The sequence below is a fragment of the Ahaetulla prasina genome, chromosome 3, assembly GCF_028640845.1.
Source record: "Ahaetulla prasina isolate Xishuangbanna chromosome 3, ASM2864084v1, whole genome shotgun sequence".
Classification (NCBI taxonomy): Eukaryota; Metazoa; Chordata; class Lepidosauria; order Squamata; family Colubridae; genus Ahaetulla; species Ahaetulla prasina.
This window is the reverse complement of record NC_080541.1, coordinates 38241742-38264516: the sequence shown is the minus strand read 5'-3', so window position 1 is coordinate 38264516 and position 22775 is coordinate 38241742. Positions and strand designations below refer to the sequence as shown.

The window sequence follows — 22775 nt, the reverse complement described above, 5'->3', positions numbered from 1 at the left end:
CCAGAATTCTTATTGATTGGCTATATCACAGGAAACATACACACAGGCACATAAATTCAATTGAATGCTTAGGGAATAAGATATGAAATTCCTATTGCAGGCAGCATCAACAATACAGGTAGTCCTTGACTTATGACTATAATTGAGCTCAAAATTTATGTTGTTAAATGAGACATTTGTTAAGAGAATTTTGCCCCCTTTTACGATTTTTCTTGGCACAGTTGCTAAGTGAATCAGTGAAGTTGATAAGTCAGTAACCTGGTTGTTAAGTGAACTGGCATCCCCATTGACTTTGCTTGTCAGAAGGTAGCAAAAAGTGACCATGTGACCCTGGGACACAGCAACGGTCATAAATATGAACCAGTTGTCAAGCATCTGAATTTTGGACACATGATCATGGAGATGCTGCAAAGATTGTAACTATGAAAAATGGTCATAAGAAACATTGTAATTTTGAATGGTCACTAAATGAACTTTTGTAATTCAAGGACTACCTGTATTATGAACAAATCGAAGTATGAAGAACTTCAAATGAGGTTATTAATAAAGGAGATAATTGGCCACCCAGAAGAAATATTAAAAAGTCACAATTACTATATTCTTCTTAAATAATTAACTTGTAGTAACAACCCAGTGAGTTTTGAATGCTTTCACTCATATATCTCTCAGTGCATGTTTCTCTGAGAAACAGATAGTCAGAATAAAATATTCTGACTATATTGTGAATAAAAGTCACATATCAGATTTAAAATTGCAAAGGCACTTAAAAAAGAAAAAAAAATAGTCCTTGCACTATGACATTTGAAGCATTCCTACAGTCATGTAATAAAAGTTTAGGTGCTTGGCAACCAGCATGTATTTATGATGGTTGCTGTGTCACGAGGTCACATGATCATCATTTGCAAACTTCCAGGCGTTTCTGACAAACAAAGTCAACGGGGAAAAGACAAATTTAACAGCTGCATGACCCACTTAACAACTGTAACGATTGGCATAACAATGCCAAATTGTTGCAAAATTGGGCATCGCTCACTTAAGAATTGCCTTGCTTAGCTAATTATGATTGCATGTTGAGGACTATCTGTAATTCAGATACAATATAGGTCCTAACAGTTGTAGAAAAATTAAGCAGCTTCCGGAGGGAGGTGTTTCAAAATCTGCAAGAGGTGGGAAGTTTTGTGATCAAAGTCCTGCCCATTTATATGTGTGTTACTGCAGATAATTAATTTGCTCCCTGAAATAGATTTTTAAAAAAGATATATCTGAACTTGTTTACCCAACTGGACTGACTCCCAATCAAAAGCGCATAGCATTTATACACTTACACAGCAAAATTTCACCTAAATGGGAACAATTAGTAATACCTACAGTCAGTGGTGGGATTCAGCCAGTTCACACCACTTCGGGAGAACCGGTTGTTAATTTTCTGAGCAGTTTGGCAAACTGGTTGTTGGAAGAAATCATTAGGGCAGAGAACCGGTTGTTAAATTACTTGAATCCTACCGCTGCCTACAGTATTAGTGTGATGTTTCTAGCACCTCAGAGATGATGACATAAACAAACCTATTCCATCTTTTGGAGTCAGAAGAACAGAAGATTCTATTCCTTCCTCGTTACAATCATCCATTTATTTGAGACACATTGGCTCAGTGGTGAAATGCAAATTTTTTTACTACCGGTTCTGTGGGCGTGGCTTGGTAGGCATGGCTTGGTGGGCGTGGCAAGGGAAGGATACTGCAAAATCTCCATTTCCACCTCACTCCTGGGGGAAGGATATTGTAAAATCTCCATTCCACCCCACTCTGAGACCAGCCAGAGGTGGTATTTGCTGGTTCTCCGAACTACTCAAAATTTCCTCTACTGGTTCTCCAGAACCAGTCAGAAGCTGCTATATTTCACCCCTGCATTGGCTGGCAAAAATTAAAAACCAAACCATAATATAAAAACATAAAACTACAGATTAAAGTTAATAATAAATAAATCATTAAATTATTGATGGCAAAAAAAAAGATGTGTCTTAAAAATCATTTTACATGCTTCATTCAAAAACAAAAACAAAAAATACAAAGAATAAAAAAGGGCCAAAACATATACAAAGTAATATTGATCAGTCCTTTCGTTATGTCGACATAGAACTAGTTCATAAGTGGAAAGCAAACACCTATCAATCCACAATTGTAAATCCAAAGCGAACATGTCTTTTCCATCATAACAAAGTAATTTCATTTTCTGCACAGCCCAGTCAATAACCTAAAGTTCTTCACATGTTGCTCAGTTCAAAATGTTGAGCATATAATTCACCTTCACATTTTGCAATTTTACTGCTCTTCTCAAAGCCACATTAATAAGCTCAAATTAATTGGCTGTCCAAACTTTAAATAACCCAAACTCCTATAGGTGCTTTTTCAAAAGGCAACTAGACTATGAAGTTTATAGAAGACTTCGAAGTATACAGAAAACCCCAACACAGAGAACAATACCTGCATTTTGATTCTTACCTCCCACTGGAATACAAAACAGGAGTGATCAGAACCCTACATACCCGGGCTGCAAATTTGCCTACCAGCAAGGATAGAAAAGAAGAACTAACTAAGTTTTGGTTGCCACGATATAAAAAAGATGTTGAGACTCTGGAAAGAGTGCAGAGAAGAGCAACAAAGATGATTAGGAGACTGGAGGCTAAAACATATAAAGAATGGTTGCTGGAAATGGGTATGACCAGTTTAATGAAAAGAAGGACTAGGGGAGACATGATAGCAGTGTTCCAATATCTCAAGGTCTGCCACAAAGAAGGAGTCAAGCTATTCTACTAAGCACCTGAGGGCTGGACAAGAAGCAATGGGTGGAAACTAATCAAGGAGAGAAGCAACCTGGAACTAAGGATAAATTTCGTGACAGTGGGAACCATTAATCTGTTGTATCTGCACCCCCCAAGCCGGGCCTCCTTCCAGAAAATGACTTGGAAAGTGAGGGAAAAGGGCCGTCAGGACTTACCTCGGGAGCACCGGCTTCCCTGGCTCAGCTCCAGGAGCCAGAGGCAGGCTAGGGGGAAGAGATAATGAGGTCTCCGTCCCCTGACTCTTTCCCCCCCCCCCCCGGCCATGCCTTCAAACCCAGCTGATGGGAATCAGGCTTGGTTGGATCCTAGGTTTCGTAGGAAGGAGAGGATGGAACAACAGAAGCAGGGGTGGGGCAGGCCTAGGAAGTGCTGAGTTATGGAGCCACACCCAGTGGTGGGATTCAACCAGTTCGCACCACTTCGGGAGAACCGGTTGTTAACTTTCTGACCAGTTTGCCAAACTGGTTGTTGGAAGAAATCATTAGGGCAGAGAACCGGTTGTTAAATTACTTGAATCCCACCACTGGCCACACCCCACAGGATATAAAGGCAGCAAGAACTGCTGTGCCTCTTCGTAGCAGGCAAATCAACTGATTAACTAAGAGCTGAAGTTTGTTCCTGGGTGTCTCATCGGCGTCGAGGGAGATAACAGAGACACTTGGCAGATGCTTGCTATTCTGCTGCCAGAGCTGATAGTGACGGCTAATTAAGCCATCACTCGGACGGAGGCGAAGGAGGACAGAACATAATCAGTGGAACAACTTGCCTCTAGAAGTTGTGAATGCTCCAAGAGCAGAGGTTTTTAAGAAGAGATTGGGCAACAACCATCTGTTTCCAGTGGTATAGAGTCTCCTGCTTGAGCAAGAGGTTGTACTAGAAGACCTCCAAGGCCTCCTTTCCAACTCTGTTATTCTATTCTATTCTATTCTAACACATCAGGGAAGCCTCAGAACTTGTGTCTATCCCAATTGAGCTTCACAAAAGGAAATACAAAGTCCAGTTGCCTTTCAAAAAAGCACCTTTGGCACAACCAGGACCTGGATGACTGAGAATCTCCATTTGGGTTTGAGACAACCCAAACTCCTCCTTCGATATCTGAAATGATACAGAAATTCTAACTATGCACTGTGTATTGATGATATTTCTTAGTTTGGTAATGAAATGTCTTCAAGAAAACAACCAAGCTCAGAGAGCAGCAAAGTCCCCACAATTCAACCCTGAGAAACAAATACAGGTAGTCCTCGACTTACAACAGTTCCTTTAGTGACCATTCAAAATTACAATGGCACTGAAAAAAGTGACTTATGACTGTTTTTCACATTTACCACCATTATAGTATCCCCATGATCACACTACCAAAATTCAGATTCTTGGCAACTGACTCATATTTATGATGGTCACAGGGATCATGTGATCACCTTTTGTGGCCCTCTGACAAACAAAGTCAGATTCAGTTAACAACCATGTTACTAACTTAACAACTGCAGTGATTCACTTAACACAGTGGCAAGAAAGGTCATAAAATGAGGCAAAGCTCACTTAACAAATGTCTCAGTTAAAAAAAAGAAGTTTTAGGCTTGTTATTGTCATAAGTACCTGCATTCTCTTCTATCAATTCTAACTGTCTCTGCTCTGCCTGACTTTAAATGAGCCTTGAAACCCTGGATCTTTCTTAGGGTCTTGGATTAGGGTGATTTTCAGACCTTTTAGGTTGGATATTGTTCTGTCCCCACACCTCACATAGGAAGACACACGAGCAAACAACGTTTACTAGTAATTTATTTTTACAAGCCGACCTGAATCCCTTTAGCAGATAAAAGTGCTGGCAGCTACTTTCCGAATGCCTGCCAAGTTTCTTATCACCTCTAGAAACAGGAGTCTGCGTATCTGTAGTCCGTTGCTGGAGCAACCGAGAGTTCAAAGAGTAGGCAGAAGTCATTCACAAAGACCAAGCCTTAATTCCGAAAAATATCCCATCCGAAACTCACAATATGGAGTTTTTGTCCATCACAGAGCCTGCAGAGCAACCCCACCCACTTTTATCCCCTGTGGGGTGTGGCTCAGTGACTCAGCAATCTCTGGCCCTTCCACACCTCTTCCTTTGCTGCACATGCCTCTCCCTTCGACGCTGCCTGGAATCAATCCAAGATTGATTTTCATCACTCCCTATTAGTAGGTGCTCCGACATGCCTTCCTCCCGGCCTTCAGCTGAAACCTGAGGCGTTGCCAGAAAGGAGGGTCCTGGAGAGGGAGGCCTTGTCAGCTCCTCCCATCACTTTCAGAGTCATCTTCCTCTGTGAGGACACGCTCGGGAGCCAAAGTCACAACAGATATTGTCTGGCATACTTTTATCATTTTCTTTGGGCAACTACCATGATTTTCTCCCCTTTTTAATTTGTAAACTGCCCAAAGTTATTCTGGATTCAGGCAACTCAGAAAACATGTTTTTTCAATCAATCAGTCCAAAATTGGCAACAAGAAGATCTATAGTATTAATACTCTTACTCACCATGATTTCTCTAGTCTTCCTCCCCAAAAGACCTATATGCAATTCAAATTTATCCCAAATTGTAAATTTGTTTTGGCTAAAAAATATATTTTTACCTCAATACCTTTGAAATATATCTTGAAGGTTTTAGTGCAGGAAATATAAATACCTTTTCACCGAATAGACAATTAGGTTTCTGCTAAGATACCAGAAAGGTGACATAATATTTTTATAAATGAGCCTATAATGTCTCTTGAAATTGATTTCTTAGATAATATACTGTTAGGAGATTATAATAAAAATATCTGCCTGTGCTAAATCTGAAAGCAGAGAAAGTTGAAATTTCATAATCGTTTGAAAGTAATTATTTAGATAAATATAAAATAAAATTTGCTTAATATTCATCAATCTATTTAAATTACATTAATGTGATCTTAATATAAGATCATATATCGGTCTTGAAGCAGTATTTAATTTTATATGTATTTTTTCTTTAATTTCGTTGGAAATTTTAACCAGCTATTTATGCATTTATCCACATCAATATCTGTATCAATCAACCATATATTTAGAGTAGATTTGGCTTTTTATAAATAAGTACCACTTCGGTGAGAAGGTAACAGTTTCCTTGCGCCTCGGCATATAGTCATACTGGCCTCAGGACCACAGAGGTTTCTTAGGACAAAGCTAGCTCCCTCAGCTAAGAAACAGAGATGAGTACCATACCCTAGAGATAGGATACAGTGTACACAACTGGACACCTTTACCTTTATCCTCTTATTGAATTCTTCTCAGAGGTTTGGGATAGGCAGATGTTGTTTGATGGTATTAAAACTATTGTCACAGGATGTAAGTTGTTTCGAGTAAAGCTTGAAACAAGCTTTTGCAATTGACTGATGGCGCTTTTGTCAATGGCAATGGTGTTCAAGCAATACTTCAGATGTTTTGGGATTGCACCCAAAGTGCCTATTAACACTGGTACTATCTTTGCTTGGTTTTGAGATCATAGGAAGGAAATCAGGTTCTTCCACCTAACATTCTTCCCACTATAAACAGGACAAAAGGTTCAAAATCAAGAATTAGAATAAGCTCTAGAGAAATTTATTTATTTATTTATTTATTTAGTCAATCATATATAAGATAACAGGTAAAAGTATAAACATAATTTGGATACATGAAAAGAGTAAGTAAAAAGGAATATTAGGACAGGGATGGTAGGCACGCAGGTGCACTTATGCATGCCCCTTACAGACCTCTTAGGAATCAGGTGAGGTCAACAGTAGACAATTTAAGCTTAAAGTTTTGAGGGTTTGGGAAAGAAACTACAGAGTCAGGTAGTGCATTCCAGGCATTAACCACTCTGTTACTGAAGTCATATTTTCTGCAATCGAGTTTGGAGCAGTTTACCTTGAGTTTGTATCTATTATTTGTTCGTGTATTGTTGTGGCTGAAGCTGAAGTGGTCATTGACAGGCAGGACATTGTGGTAGATAATTTTATGTACTATGCTTAGGTCAGGCTGAAGTCGGCATAGTTCTAAGTTGTCTAAGCCCAAAATTTGGAGTCTGGTGTTTCCAAATTTTTTTGGTTTTTCCAAAATTTGGAGTTTGGTGTTTGCAACAGTTTCCTGTTGCATTTTAAAATACAACAGGAAACACCAATAATCGGACAATCATTCCTCTCAATTTGAGCTTGGCCTGGTCTCTTTGATCAAATGAAAAAAATAATTCTTTCCCCTGAAAAAATTTCTGTTTTCAATCAACAAATGCTAAACAAGCAGAAACTGCAACTCACAGAGTGCCTAACTACAAAGCACTTCATCTTGGAGTGAGGGCTAAGCACACTTTTGCGGATTCTACTTTGCCTGCTTTCCAGGAACAAAGGCCAAGGTTTGTCTCTATAAGGAGGTCTTAGAAAAGACTCCAGTGACTCTGCTTCTGACTGCTGAATATGTACACCGCACTCTTGGAAATAAACTTCATCACCGGTTCAAGCAACTGCCTGTGTTTCATATTCCTGGCTCAGAAACGAACCTGATGAGATTTCTTTCTAAAGTAGTAATAGTAGCAGCAGTAGTAGAAGAAGTTGAAGTAGTAGTAGTAGTAATAGTGCCTTTGTTTTGAATCCTGGCTCAGAAACTCAGAGATGATTTTGATAAGATTATTAAAAGAAACCCATGATAAGGAGAAAATATTCATAATGAATTCAAAATTGGTCCTACAGGCCATCATATCATGAGAGTTCAAAGCAACTCAAAAAAATCAAGACCAACAATAAAAACAAAATACATGGAATCTATGAAGATAAATGAAAATGGCAAAACTTTGCATACCAAACAGATTCGGCTATATGAGCAATTCTGGCTGTGTATATATTTTATTGTATATGTATTCCACTGTCAATTTATATAAAAGCTGAGTACAATTCTAGATGTTTTTTTCCCCCTGATTAAAAAAAATGTTTAGGTCTTTTGCATATAGATGTACAGAAGGCTATTACTTAAAATAAAAACTAAATTTTCAGGAAGATGGCATAGATTATAATGTAGTGGGTAGTTTTCTGGGAAGAGCACTGTTTCTTTTATTTATCTCAGCCATTAAAGGTTTTGTTGTGTTGAACACATTTGTAAAATTGTATGTAACTTCTTTCACTACCCAGATTTAAGTACAATTTGTGGGGGAGAAACATCAGCTATTCTTTCTATTCTATCATACTGTTGGAACTAGTAGCTAGTTCAATACCTTCATCCCCCTGATAGCATGTCTTGTTTTCAATAGCTTTCCCCTGCAAACTGATGGCTTTGATGCTGCCTTCTATGATATTCTCTCCCTTTTTCATTTGTACTGTCAGACTAAATCTACTGCACAGCAAAAACTAACCTGGACTCTGTGACATAGCAATCAATTAATTCTGCTTGGCTTTCACGCTCATCTTCCCATTGGTTAAGTCATTAACATGGGGAGGTCAAGAGGCTGGCTTTCACAAGATCTGTAAGCGTGTCCAGCAATTCATTCATTAGTTTACAAACACAATCTATTAGTATCACCTTTCAGTTGGCTTAGAGTGTGAAATAGAGTCAAGACATAGCAGGATGATAGACACCTTATGAGAAATCTGTCAAAACAAAATTTCTATGTTGCATCTTTAATGATACTCAATGGCTTTGCAGACTAAAAGATCGCCTCCTGGACATTAATTTTCCATTGTATGTGACTCTCTTACTTACCATTTCAGGTGGCCATTGTAATTTTCAGATAAGGAAAGCAAAGGAACAATGGAGATAGAATGACTTTGGGCCATCACATTTCTCAGACCTAGAAAAGAAAGGCAATGGGAAATCAATTCTGAACCATTGCAAAGAAAATTCCAGGGACTTCTCCAGGGACTTCTCCAAGAATCAAGACTAACTTGAAGACATAAAAAAAAATCAATATACTAATCCAATACCGAGAATTATAAATCAAGTAGAAATATGATTCCATCGGGGAAAAACCTAAAATCTCTGATATGGCATAAAATCATATATAACTTTATAATACAAGAATAGTTTCCAAACAGAATTACATCAGATTTACTTTTTAAGTCAACATTATATTGGACATACTCTCATAATTTGATTAGGTCTTTTCCAATAAAAACAAAATAGGAATTCTGAATTATATTTCAATAGCAGTTTATAAATTGTACCTAACCAATTCTCAGTAGTATGCATTATAAGATTTTCAAATTCAGTGAGAACCCTCAGCAGTGTCCTGTAGTTCTCTTGAAGGTATTGAAATAAGTAAAATGTAGTAAATTCTTTATCTTTGTCCCATTAAGAAAAAGGCTTGCAATTTAAACAAGTCATTGTCTTTCCACTGAGCATCTTACTATTTTCACCTTCATAAAAGTAATACCAAAGCATGGAAGGAAATGGACGAATGGAAAAAAAACCCCACCCACATTCTATTTTTTTTCTATTCTATTGGCATAGTCTCAAAAGACTATGATATCATGCTCTGGAAACAGCATCTATTGTGACTAAAAAGGCCAATTCGAGAGTGGCAATCCCTTCCACGCTGAGGGCAGATACATTCTGTCCCCTGCCCAGCCCCCAGATTTCGCTGGTTCCGGGACTGCCTCTTTGCCTCAGCCTGCTGAACAAATGTCTCTTCGAATTGGAGAAGACCATCCTGCGTCTTTAGCCTCCAAGCTGAACGATCGGAGGTCAAGGTTTCCCAGTTGTTAATGTCCATTCCCAGGCCTTTAGGTCCCTCTTGCAGATATCCTTATATTGCAACTGTGGTCTCCCGCTGAGGCACTTTCCCTGCACTAATTCTCCATACAGGAGATCTTTTGGAAGCCGACCATCAGCCATTCTCACGACATGCCCAAGCCAACATAGATGTCGCTGTTTCAGTAGTGTATACATGCTAGGAAATTCCAATACGTTCCAAGACTGTGCTATTTGGAACTTTGTCCTGCCAGGTGATGCCAAAAATACGTCGGAGACAGCGCATATGAAAGGTGTTCAACTTTCTCTCCTGCCATGCGTAAAGGGTCCAAGATTCACTGCAGTACAAGAGTTTGCTCAGGATGCAGGCTCTTTAGACCTGGATCTTTGTATGTTCCATTAGCTTCTTATTAAGCCATACTCTCTTTGTAAGTCTGGAAATGTGAAAATGTGGTGGCTGCTTTACCAATATGTTTATTCAGCCACAATAATTAAGAAAAATGAAACCCTTTGAGGCCAACTTAGGAAAGTAGGTTTGGTTTGGTGATATAAATCACTGTTCTCACACAATTCTAAATAATTTAATATCAATTATTTTTTAAATAGCCTGTTAAGAAAATTGGTTGCTCCACCAGTTGATTTGCATGCAAAATTGAATTTATTGCCATCACCAAAATTTGAACCTGTGACAAATACATATGGTCAGAATGCTTCCTATTTTGTTAAGAAGGAAGGATTCACTGTGAATTGTAATTATTGTAGAGAAAGACACATTTTTGGTAGGGTCAAGTATTTTTAAACAGGTTTCAAGATGAGCATCTCAGACCAAATATGGGAAGCCTGAGATTTTATAGCAATGCCTTGTGCAAAACAGTTTCTGTGATATATTCTAAACAATGGTCATAAAAAGTGTCATAAGTAGATAATGCCCTCCATTTCCCTTCCGATAAAAATAAAATATTTTGAATAAGGGCAGTGTTATTTTTCATGCGTCCGCATAGATTTCAGTGCATTCCATTTTCAGAATACTAAGGAGTGCAAAACCTGTGTGTGTGTGTGATTAATTGATTTATTGCAGTTTCAGTTTGGAGGGAGACAGTCTATTCCATCAGGTTGATGAACTGGATTAAGAAAGTACAGTATGGGTACATAAAGGCAAGGGTTTAGAGCTCTTTGGAGGCTAAACTGTTTGAAGAAGAGGAAATCACGGAGCTATCAGCTTGATAGGTATGAGATGCTGTATTTCAACATTTTATGGCACAGCAGAACAACACAAATAATGAAAAAGTGATACAGTAGAAGGCTTTTTGGTTTTGCAACTTCAAGGAAAGTGTATAAATCAAGTGATGTCTATGATGTTTTCACTTTAAAGTAACTATATCAGGTAAGAAATTTTTGGTCTTCAAAGTTTCATGATACTTCCACTGAAACGCCGCAGGCAAAAATAGTTCTCTGTGAAATTCAAAGCCCAAAATTTTGACACACTTGGACATACATGAGACTTGCATTCCTAAAAAATCAAACACTTTTGATTTTGTGTTTTAGAATGATAAATGGCTGGCTGTAGAGGTACATATCTGGTCTAGGCCAAAATCCAATTGTTAAATAGAGAAGGGAATAAACCTGCTTCATTTTAGTTGAGGGTTTCAGTAAAGCTATGATCCTGATTTGTTTCTTCAAAGTTCTATAGAATAATTTATAAAAAACTATTTGTTCTGTAAAAAAATGCTTAAAAAGCTATTTGGCAACAGCTGTGGAAAAAAAGAGTGAGATCTTGAACATTCACCTGATGTTGTCCAAACTCATGACTTGAAAAAATTAGGGATGCTATCTTGTCAGCTGTATTAGCTAGCTGATTTGACTTACTATTGACAAAAACCAAAGGAGTCGTCCATTATATAATATATCCTTTCATTTTGTACAAAATTCTTTAAATATATACATATGAAATTTGGCAACATGTTCTTTGTTGTAGGAATTTTCATTACTAGTAATTCCATCAAATCCTAGCTAAAAAAGAAAATTTCCTTCTTTCCTAAGAGATTTTTCAGAAGATGTTCCTAAAAGCTCCAATTAATCTCTTCTACAATTTGTATGTAAATTTGATCCAGTCTGCTGGGGGAAAAAATACTGAAGCTTGCGTACCAGATTGTGGGACACAGAATTATGTATCAGACTTAAAATCCGGGCACGGAACTAGACTGTAATGAGTCAAAATTGACCAGACCATTTTGGGAGAGGACCATGTTGAAATCCTAGCTCATTCCCCCAGTCCCCAAATTAGAATAGAATAGAATAGAATAGAATAGAATAGAATAGAATAGAATAGAATAGAATAGAATAGAATTTTTTATTGGCCAAGTGTGATTGGACACACAAGGAATTTGTCTTGGTGCATATGCTCTCAGTGTACATAAAAAAAAAGATACGTTCATCAAGGTACAATATTTACAACACAATTGATGGTCAATGTATCAATATAAATCATAAGGATTGCCAGCAACAAAGTTAAAGTCATACAGTCATAAGTGGAAAGAGATTGGTGATGGGAACTATGAGAAGATTAATAGTAGTGCAGATTTAATAGTTTGACAGTGTTGAGGGAATTATTTGTTTAGCAGAGTAATGGCTGTTAAGTTCGGGCAATGAAGAGGCAGGAGACCAGTGAGTGACAACAGCTCTTTAGTTTATTGTGACCCTAGCAAACACAACCGGCAAAAACCCCTCTTTAAATACTCTTTTGGTTGAGGCTTCAACCAATCAGCAACGTGCAATTTTCCCGCCCAAAATTCCCTCTCAAAGTTCAAAATACATTACACTCCTTCCCTCCCAGAATGCTTTGTACCTCTATTTACATAATATTTGCATGCTATTTCTCTACGTAGTCACGCAGGTAGACAGGGCGTCTCCTAACTCTTTCTGACCTGCGCAGTTCATTCTCAGGGAGAGAGTCGAGCTGGTCGGAGGGACTGTTTGTTCCTCCCAGCTCCTCCTCTGGGCCGTCCGGCCCTGGATTATTGGCTGAGTCGTCCCTGTTGCCTTCAGGAGGAACCGGTTGGCATCGCTGGACTTCATCAGAATCAGATAAGTCCTCCGCTCGCCTCGGGTTTGAGTCAGCTGCAGATTCAAACAACTGGTAGTCAGGGCCTGGTTGTTTGGTTTCTAGTTTGTTTGGTATATGTTTTCTTAACTGGTCTATGTGGCGTTTCCATACCCGGCCGTCCTCCATGTCTACTACGTATGATTTGGGTCCGGTTATGCCCAGAATTTCCCCCTTTAACCATGTTGGGCCCTCGCTATAGTTGTGTGCCCATACTGGGTCACCCACTGCCATTTCCCTGGTTTTTTCTTGAATACCCTTGTACCCGTCTGGGATATAAGTTGGGTTTAGTCGGTCTAGTGGGCACCTGAGTTTCCTGCCCATTAAGAGTTCCGCTGGGCTGCGGCCAGTTGTTACACAAGGGTTCCTATGTTGGACGGCCAGGAAAGTGTCTATTTTCGTTTGCCAGTCGCCTGGATTTATCCTAGATAGCGCTTCCTTGGTGCTCCGAACGAAACGCTCTGCAAGTCCGTTCGTCGCCGGGTGGAAAGGCGCCGAGAGGACATGTCTGATGCCCTCTCCCGCTAAATACCCCTCAAACTGGTTTGCCGTGAATTGCGGGCTGTTGTCAGAGACTAGGGTGTCGGGCAGGCCGTGTATTACGAATAGATGCCTTAGGACTGTTATTACTGCTTCGGCCGTTGTGCTTTTCATGAGGATGATTTCTAACCATTTTGAGTAGGCATCTACTACAATTAAAAAGGTCTGCCCATGGAACGGCCCCGCAAAATCTATGTGAATCCTGGACCATGGCCCCTGGGGTTTCTCCCACTCTCTAACTGGGGCTGTAGGGGGTAGCGACCTCGACTCTTGGCAGGATTAGCATTTCCCTACCCTGTCGCTGATGTCCTTATCCATTAAGGGCCACCATACATAACTCCTCGCTAAACTCTTCATCCTCACAATCCCTGGGTGGCCCACATGTAACAGTTCCAACACATTTTCGCGCAATTTTTCTGGGATAACTACCCTATCCCCCCATAACAGACACCCCCCTTGAACCGACAGTTCTGATCATTTTTTTGCAAAGTCTTTGAAATGCTCGCCCGGCGCAGCGGGCCAACCCCTTTGCACCCAACCGATTACAGTCCGTATTGTAATGTCCCTGTAAGATGCCCTAGCCACTTGCTTGGATGTGACTGGGCCAGAGTCCAAAGAGTCAATTAGCAAGACGGGTGTCCCCGGGGTTGGGTCTTCAATTGTCTCTGGTAAAGGGCATCTGCTCAGAGCGTCCGCATGCCCTAAGTCTTTTCCTGGGCGGTGGAGCAATTTGTAGGAGTATGCCGCTAGGAAAATAGTCCATCGGGTCAGCCTGGGAGAAAGTGCCAGGGGGGTTGGGCGGTCACCTGCTAAGAGTCCTAGAAGGGGTCTGTGGTCCGTGACTATCTCAAAATCTCACCCGAACAAATATTCGTGGAATTTCTTAACCCCGGAGACTATGGCCAATGCCTCCCTATCTAGCTGGCTGTAGTTCCTTTCCGCAGAGGACATTGTCCGGGAATAATACGCTATAGGGGCTTCTGTTCCATTTGGTAACCTATGGCTGAGCACAGCCCCCACCCCATATGGTGAAGCATCGCAAACTAGAACTAGTGGCAACGTGCCATTGTACTGGATGAGGAGGCTATCACTGGACAAAAGGTTTTTTACTCCCTCAAATGCCCTAGCCTCTTCTCTGCCCCAGGACCACACAGCTTTCTTTGCTAGCAACTTATGTAGCGGTTCGGCTACTGTTGCTTTATTCTTTAAGAATACCGCATAGAAATTGACAAGCCCCAAGAATGCCTGTAATTCTGTTTTATTTTTGGGGGCTGGGGCCTTTCTAATGGCCCGCACCTTGCTCTCCGTGGGGTGGATCCCTTCCCTGTCTATTCGGTATCCTAGGAATTCTACAGATTTCAGCCCAATGTGGCATTTGTTGAGCTTAACTTTAAGCCCAGCAGACCTAAAAATGCCCAACACCTTCCTTAGTTTTACCCCGAGTTCCTCTAAGTTTTCCGCTGATACCAATACATCGTCGAAGTATGGTACCACTCCTGGTAGGCCCTGTAATAATCGCTCCATTAGGTTCTGGAAGAGCCCTGGGGCCATGCTAACTCCGAACTGGAGTCGCGTACATTTGAAAGCCCCGCGGTGCGTGACAATTGTCTGCGCCTCAGCTGTGCTGCTATCTACTGGTAGCTGCTGGTAGGCTTGGGCCAAATCGAGTTTGGCGAAGACTTGCCCTTGCCCTAATGAGTGCAGCAAATGTTGCACCACTGGAATGGGGTATGCACTTTTCTGCAATGCCTTGTTAAGCGTTGCTTTGTAGTCAGCGCAAATCCGGACCGATCTGTCCGGTTTGACTGGGGTTACTATGGGTGTCTCCCATTTTGCATGATCGATGGGGACTAGTATTCCCTGGCTTACTAGCTTGTCTAATTCTCGGTCAATTTTGGGCTTTAGGGCGAATGGAACCCTCCTAGCCTTTAACCGGATGGGAGCGACTTGGGGGTCAAGGTTGAAAGAAATAGGGGTCCCCACGTACTTGCCCAGGCAATCCTTGAAAACGTCCTCGAACTCCTTCAGTAGTTCGTCTTTGAGGATGACGTCGCTCCTGTGGACCCCGGTCACTCCCATGCCCAAAGCTCGGAACCAGTCCAGCCCTAGCAAGCTCGGTAGAGTTCTGTTTACTATGGTGATTGGCAGGGTCTTTTTGAATTGTCCATATTTGACTTGGACGGATGTGACTCCTCGAACAGGGATCCGATTCCCTTGGTAGTCCTGCACTCTCAGCTTCTGGGTTTGTAGCTGACGTTTTGCGATGGCTGGCAAGTCTCTCACGATGGTGTCCCAGGACATAATTGTGATTGACGACCCAGTGTCTACTTCCATTTGGCACTGCACCCCTTCAATGTAGACTTGGGTAAATATTTTCTTCTCTAGTCGTGTCGATGCATGGCCCACTCTCACAGTGGTCTGGTTTAACTTTGCGCCCTTTTTAAATGGACCAATCCCGGGCCGCTTCGCTGCTCCCGCGCTCTGATTGGTCGGTTTGAATTTTTGGCGGGAAGGTTGGGGGGCTCGGCAGGCCCGAGCTATGTGTCCTTTTTTTTCACACCGCCGACAAACCGCGTCCTTGAATCTGCAGTTTTGCCGTTGGTGTTGGCCCCCACAACTCACATATTCGTTCCGGTCACCTCTCTCCAGCCTCCTGGTGTGGAACACCTCTTCCTCTTCCTCACCTTCCAATTCGGCCTGGACTTCCTTGCTGTGGACCGGTGTAGTCTTTGTCCCTGCACCTTGCGCGTTTGGCTTTTGCAAGGTCTCCACCGCCTTGGTGGACATCTCGTGAGCTCTGGCTTCGTCCAGGGCTATCGCTAAAGTCAGGTTGCTTTTAGACAGCAGCCGCCTTTGTAGTCTGATGTCCCTGACCCCACAAATGAGTTGTTCGAGTAAGGAATCCTCCAAATCTCTGTACTCACAGTGGTTTGCGGCTTTCCTCAACGCGGCCATGTACACGCTTATCGATTCGCCCGCTCGCTGTACCCGTTGCCTCAACTCGAACCGTTGGACGAACTTTGAGGGTACCGGTGCGTAGTGCACTCGAAGTGTTGTTTGTAGTGTCTGCCACGGTACCGATTGTACCGGCATTGGCTCTGAGAGTGACTCCGCTGTATCGAAGACCTCTGGACCACAGTGGCTCAGGAAGTATGCTCGCTTCCGATTATCCGAGACTCCCTGTATTTCGTTTGCTTCGAGGAAACACTCAAAACGAGCCATGTATGACCCCCATTTCTCCTTTGCTGGGTCAAATGGCGCTGGCGGCGTGTAGCTGGACATCGCTATTTTCCGCCTTCGAGAACTGGTTGGGTTCGCGAATTCCTGGTTCCTTCAGCTCTTTAACGATCTCACTGCCTCAACATCCCATCCTCGTCGCCAATGTTAAGTTTGGGCAATGAAGAGGCAGGAGACCAGTGAGTGACAACAGCTCTTTAGTTTATTGTGACCCCAGCAAACACAACCGGCAAAAACCCCTCTTTAAATACTCTTTTGGTTGAGGCTTCAACCAATCAGCAACGTGCAATTTTCCCGCCCAAAATTCCCTCTCAAAGTTCAAAATACATTATACTGGCCTTCGGGGAAAAACTGTTTTTGTGTCTAGTTGTTCTAGTGTGCAGTGCTCTATAGCATCGTTTTGAGGGTAGGAGTTGAAACAGTTTATGTCCAGGATGCGAGGGGTCTGTAAATATTTTCATGGCCCTCTTCTTGATTCGTGCAGTATACAGGTCCTCAATGGAAGGCAGGTTGGTAGCAATTATTTTTTCTGCAGTTCTAATTATCCTCTGAAGTCTGTGTTTTTCTTGTTGGGTTGCAGAACCGAACTAGACAGTTATAGAGATGCAAATGACAGACTCAATAATTCCCCTGTAGAACTGAATCAGCAGCTCCTTGGGCAGTTTTAGCTTATTGAGTTGATGCAGAAAGAACATTCTTTGTTGTCCTTTTTTAATGATGTTTTTGATGTTAGCAATCCATTTTAGATCTTGCGATATGATAGAACCTAGAAATTTGAAGGTTTCTACTGTTGATACTGTGTTGTCTAGTATTGTGAGAGGTGGAAGTATGGAAGGATTTCTCCTAAAGTCTACCACCATTTCTACGGTTTTGAGTGTGTTCAGTTCCAGATTGTTTTGGTTGCACCACAAGGCTAGTCGTTCAACCTCTCGTCTATATGCGGATTCGTCATTGTCTCAAATGAGACCAATCACTGTTGTGTCATCTGCGAACTTCAGTAGCTTAACAGATGGATCATTGGAGATGCAGTCATTGGTATACAGAGAGAAGAGAAGTGGGGAGAGCACACAGCCTTGGGGGGGGGGGCTGTGCTAATTGTACAGGTATTTGATGTGATCTTGCTTAATTATAAGAATAGAAAATTATGTCAATGTCAAGTTCCTTTATTATTATTATTATTATTTTATTCTTTTTCTTTTTAAAAAAGTATGGAACGCTTCACAAATTTGCAGGTCATCCTTACGCAAGGGCCATGCTAATTTTCTCTGTATCATTCCAATTTTAGTATACGTGCTGCCGAAGCGAGCCCAAGTTTCTCTATTATTATTTTATACCTTATTCCTCTTAACTTGTCAATCATTATTCTGATCTAATAGAAAATAGGAAATTTAACTTCATCTCACAGGTAAAATTCTATATGGTTCTAAATAATTATTCTGCACAATCTGTCATAATAGCACAATCTATTTTATGAAGTTACAGTTGTGGAGGGAAATGATAGAGTGCTACATACATTTTGAGTTCAAGAATAGAGTACAGAATACAGTACAAAATTAACAAACAAACATAATAAAATATGTGATACAAATATGTGAAAACTTTAACAGTTTTCATAGTGTACCTTTTCCCCTTTGAGATTCTCTGTGCATATGCAGGCTGTAAATCTTAAGAGTTCCCAGTCATTATGATAACATTCTGGGAATTGTAGATGCAACTCAGTTGGAGGGCACATAACTTGAACATATTAAGCATTGTTTTCTTTTTTCAATGTCTGTTGTATTAATGTGTATATGTGTGAGTATGTGTGCATTTTAAAACAATACGACAAATACTGAGAAAAGAAAACAAAGCTCAATATCTTTCAAGTATATATTAGTTAGGGGGGCACAGTGGTTCTGTGCTTGAGCTGGCTTGTCAGCTGGAAAATTGACAGTCTGTGTTCGAGACCTGAGTGCGCTCCCATTACTTGCCCCAGCTGCTGCCTATTGAGCAATTTGAAAGCATGCAAATGTGAATAGATAAATAGATACCACTTTGGTAGGAAGGTAACAGTGTCCTGTGAGCCTTAGCATATAGTCATGCTGGCCACATGACCATGGACATGTCTTGAGACATTGCTGCCTCCCTTGGTCAAGAAATGGAGATGAGCTCTGCCCCCTAGAGTCAGACACGATTGGACATGGAAATCTTCTCTTTCTCTCTCTCTCTCTCTCGATAGATAGATAGATAGATAAAAATATAGAGATACAGAGATATACAAGATACATACATACATACATACATACATTCGTATATATCATATATATCTTATATCTCTGTATCACCCTCTCTCTCTCTCTCTTTCTCTCTCTCTCATATGGATGTCTGTGTGTGTAGGTGTGTGTATATTTTAGAATGTACACAAAAATATATACAGTTGTCTCCTACTGGATTGATTCTAATGTGTTGAACTTTATTTTGTGTATTTTTAGGCAACCATGGCCATACTAGATGGGACTATAAGATGACATTTGACCCACCAGGAAATGATCTGCCTCAATGAGGTGCTTTGTCATGTAGAAGAGGTTTACTGAACCATGGCCATGTGTAATGCCTTGAAGAGGCAGGTTGTTCCACCTTGATAAAGAGTTGAGATGGGGACAATTTGTCTTGATTAGCTGTGGCTTCTGAGCATGCAATGCACATGCACAAAAGCTGTTGTGGCTCTTCTGCTCCACTGATTAGAAATGAGATGTCACTTTGCTTCAGAAAGTGCTTCATAGGGGTACTGCACTTGAATCTCTGTCAAAATGAAGCACTCAAAGATATGCATTTTATGCCAGATTAGAGTTTTAATTTATTTTTTATACAATGCTCATAATTGATTCAGATTTTTGGAATTGCAAATCAGAGTAACGTTGTGTTGGGGAAAGAGAGAAAAACTTGTTTATACATTTTTTAAAATGATAATGGACCATAGATGGTCCATGTAGCATAAAGAATAATTTTAATCTTGAAATGAAAATATTTTTCTACTTTTCTATGAACAAAAATCAATAATTTTAAAGGTTAAAGCTTAACTCTTCACATAATAACAGAAGTCCAATTTCCTAGCAGTTTATCTAAATCAATACTAGTATTGAAATGCTGCTGATACACTTGGTTCCAGGGCATCATATAAGATAAATTTTATAATTTTATAAGATAAAAAAACCCAATTTATATGATCCAGATCACAGTGTTGCATAAAATTATGACCACTATAGCTCTAAAAATAAATACATTCTTGAAATATGCAGATTATAATCCTGTGCTCTTGGTTTTGTGGACCAGATTAATTGGGGTTTGTTGTCTACATTTTATTATTGTTTCATGAAGTTCTTAGCAAAATTGTATGCTAATTAATATTTCTATTCCATCACAAAAAACTCATCTCAGAAAAAAAATATTATTGTTTATATAATGTTTCACACAGGCGGCCAATAATTTAATTTTAATTCAAGAAACATGAATTCTTAAAAGAGTTGCAAAAATATTTCATTAAGGTGAAGTGATCTGGCTGACAAAAAAGAAGGTGCTTTAGATCAGGGGTGTCAACCTCCCGGCCCATGGGCCAGATGCATCACATGCTGGCCATAGCCACACCCGGTTTAGCAAAGGGGAAAAAAAGTTACAATACATCATGTGATGCTGCTGTGACGATGCAAGTTTTACATCCCTGCTTTAGATGCATCAAACTGAATAGTGTCTACTTACAAATGGAGAAGATGCTTTGATGTGCTAAGCATGCAAATGCCTTGAAGATAAGCAAGAGAATGTTAGCTGCATATACCTGAAAGTGACAATATAAGAACATCAGCAGTTGTTGTGCCTTGTCCTCCCTCCTCTCCTTGAGCCGGGCCCCTCCTTCTTCCTGCTGGGCCTGCTATCAGATTCAGAGTCGGATAATGAAGAGGAACTGCCTGGCATGCCTCCAGCCCCCTGGCACCATGCCCAGACAGAATGTCAGGAATGAACAAACAAACTTCACTCCTACAGCATGCGAGCACAAAGCCAGCCATGTGCTAGAATTGCTGGCAGCAGATCCCAAGGAAGGGAATTCACAGTGGACGGATCCCCGCTTCTGGAGACCTGAGAGGTGACATCAGCAGAAGGAAGGGAGGGGCATGCCTGGATAAGTGCTGAGTCATGGAGCCACACCTCATGGCCTATATAAAGGATCTGCTTTTTGGCATTCTTTGAGTCAAGCAAAGTTTCATCTGGTTTGCTGAAATCACACCTTAGATTTCTGCCTGCCCTGAGAAATCTGAAAGGAATTTGGCAAAGCTGCAGAGGCTTCGTGGCCACGCTTGATACAGACTTCCCAGACCCAGTCATCGGAGGGGGAGGGGGACACGACAGCAGTTGATGAATAGTGGGTTTCAACTGGCTGCTACTGGTTCACTCGTGGGTGCGTGAAAGCTTGCACATGCAACACTTCTGCACATGTGCAGAAGCTTCTGTGCATGCATAGAGATGTCTGGGTGGGAGGATGGAGCCTTCCGCTGCCGCCGCTACTGGTTCACTCAAACTGGAGCAAACCGGTAGCAACCCATCACTGCAGTGGATCCAACCAACCAACCAACCACACAAGAAAGCACATGGTTCTCCTAACATATGGCCATCAGAGACAGTGTAGTCATTGATCACTGTGATTTCCATTTTCAGTTTACAAATAATTGTACAACAGTCTCTCTCTCTCTCTCTCTCTCTGTCTCTGTCTCTGTCTCTATCCATCTCTGTCTCGTCTCTGTCTCCGTCTCCATCTCTCTCTGAGAAATATGACCTCTAATTGTTAAACATTAAATCAAATTAATCACCTTTATTATGGTCTTTAACTAGTTTTTACAGTAAAAAAGAGAAATAATTGAATGCAACAATTTTTTATTAGAAAAAGAAAAGAGGACAATAAAATAACATGTCTAATTAAAGGTTTTGCACAGTTGCATCATAACTGTGTGGGGTTTGCAACTTTCCATCCCTTACAAAGTAATGAAACAGTGTGACCCTCAAAACTGGACTGGGGAGACCAGAGCATGCCCTGGGACATCATAAAAAGATTGCCTTGTTAGGGCATGAATGCCCTTTAAATGTCAAATATTTAAATAATTTATCCAATTGCCAATTTAAAATGCTTTATTTTCCCTTTGTATACTGCCAGGAAGGCCCTGCATTAAGGTGGGATTTCAATTTTAGTAAACAGTGTATATGTCAGATTGTACCATAAATCTCTAGGGAGTGATGCAGTCATGGGAGAAAATTCCAGAGCTGTCATTCACATTTGAATCCATCATGCATCAAGCAACTGAAGATTTATAACTTGAGAGTGTATTTTGAATTTTAAAAAATGCTTTTAATATATGCTTCCCTTAGGAAGCATTTCCTAAACAAACTCTTTAACCTGGAAAGGTTGAAGTCTTCAAAGAGTTTAAAACGTTCTTCATGCCTAATCAAAATAAAATCCCACTGAGTCTGATGGGCAGTTTAATATCAGTAATGTTTATGATTCTCTTCCAGCAATTTAAATAAATGTTGATTCTTTATATGAGAAATTTGTACAATTCCCCCTTTGAATAAAAGTTTTTGCTTTATCAAAATCAAAAACCTGCAAAGACACTGTAATAATACCAACTGTACCTTGTTCCATCTGGCTAATAACATCTTTATAATTCAGCAAAAACATGCTTTCAAAGACAATGGCTAAAATGGTTATAAATTATTGTCAAATAAGACTCATAATATATTTTCACATGACACTTTTATGTGATGGCTCCTGTATTGTGCATAATATTTTGATGCCAGTTATTTTCCGAGTCAGCGTTACCATTTTTAATTGATTGCTCCTATGGGAGAGATGCCTCTGGGTTGACTGGTACAAAGCTGGCTCCAAGTCCCAGAGCACCAGATTTTCTTACGAAATTGTAGCTTTTTATCTGACGTTAGGGAAACATTACAAAATACCTGACTGCTTAGTAATAATATTAAATATACACTTCAATTGCATGTAAATAAAATGAAATTAAGTTCTTAGAGTCCCATGACACTATTCCAAGGCCAAATGTGTGGCTCCCAATTCAAAAAATCAAGGGACAGGAATTTTGCAAATATATTTACAGTGAATGTCAATCATTAAGTGAAATTAACTATTAACATAAAAATATGCTCAATAGGCACATTGTGAAGCTATATCAATGATATGTGACCTCGGTAGATTATAAATATGTATCAGGTGGTAATTATTCTTGATTGTGTGCAAAATCTGCTTATGAAGGAAAAAAACACAGCACAGGAATGTGTAAATGTGAATTTATATGATGTGTTGTGAGGGAGCCCAATGAACC

At 40.4% G+C, this 22775-nt stretch overlaps 1 non-coding gene across 1 annotated transcript; it reads right to left on the bottom strand.

Moving 5' to 3' along the window:
- Positions 1–17618: 17618 nt before the first annotated feature.
- LOC131196450 (U6 spliceosomal RNA) lies at positions 17619–17725 on the bottom strand. Its single transcript, XR_009154734.1, has one exon. It is a non-coding gene; the product is annotated as a U6 spliceosomal RNA (small nuclear RNA).
- Between the last annotated feature and the right edge of the window lie 5050 nt (positions 17726–22775).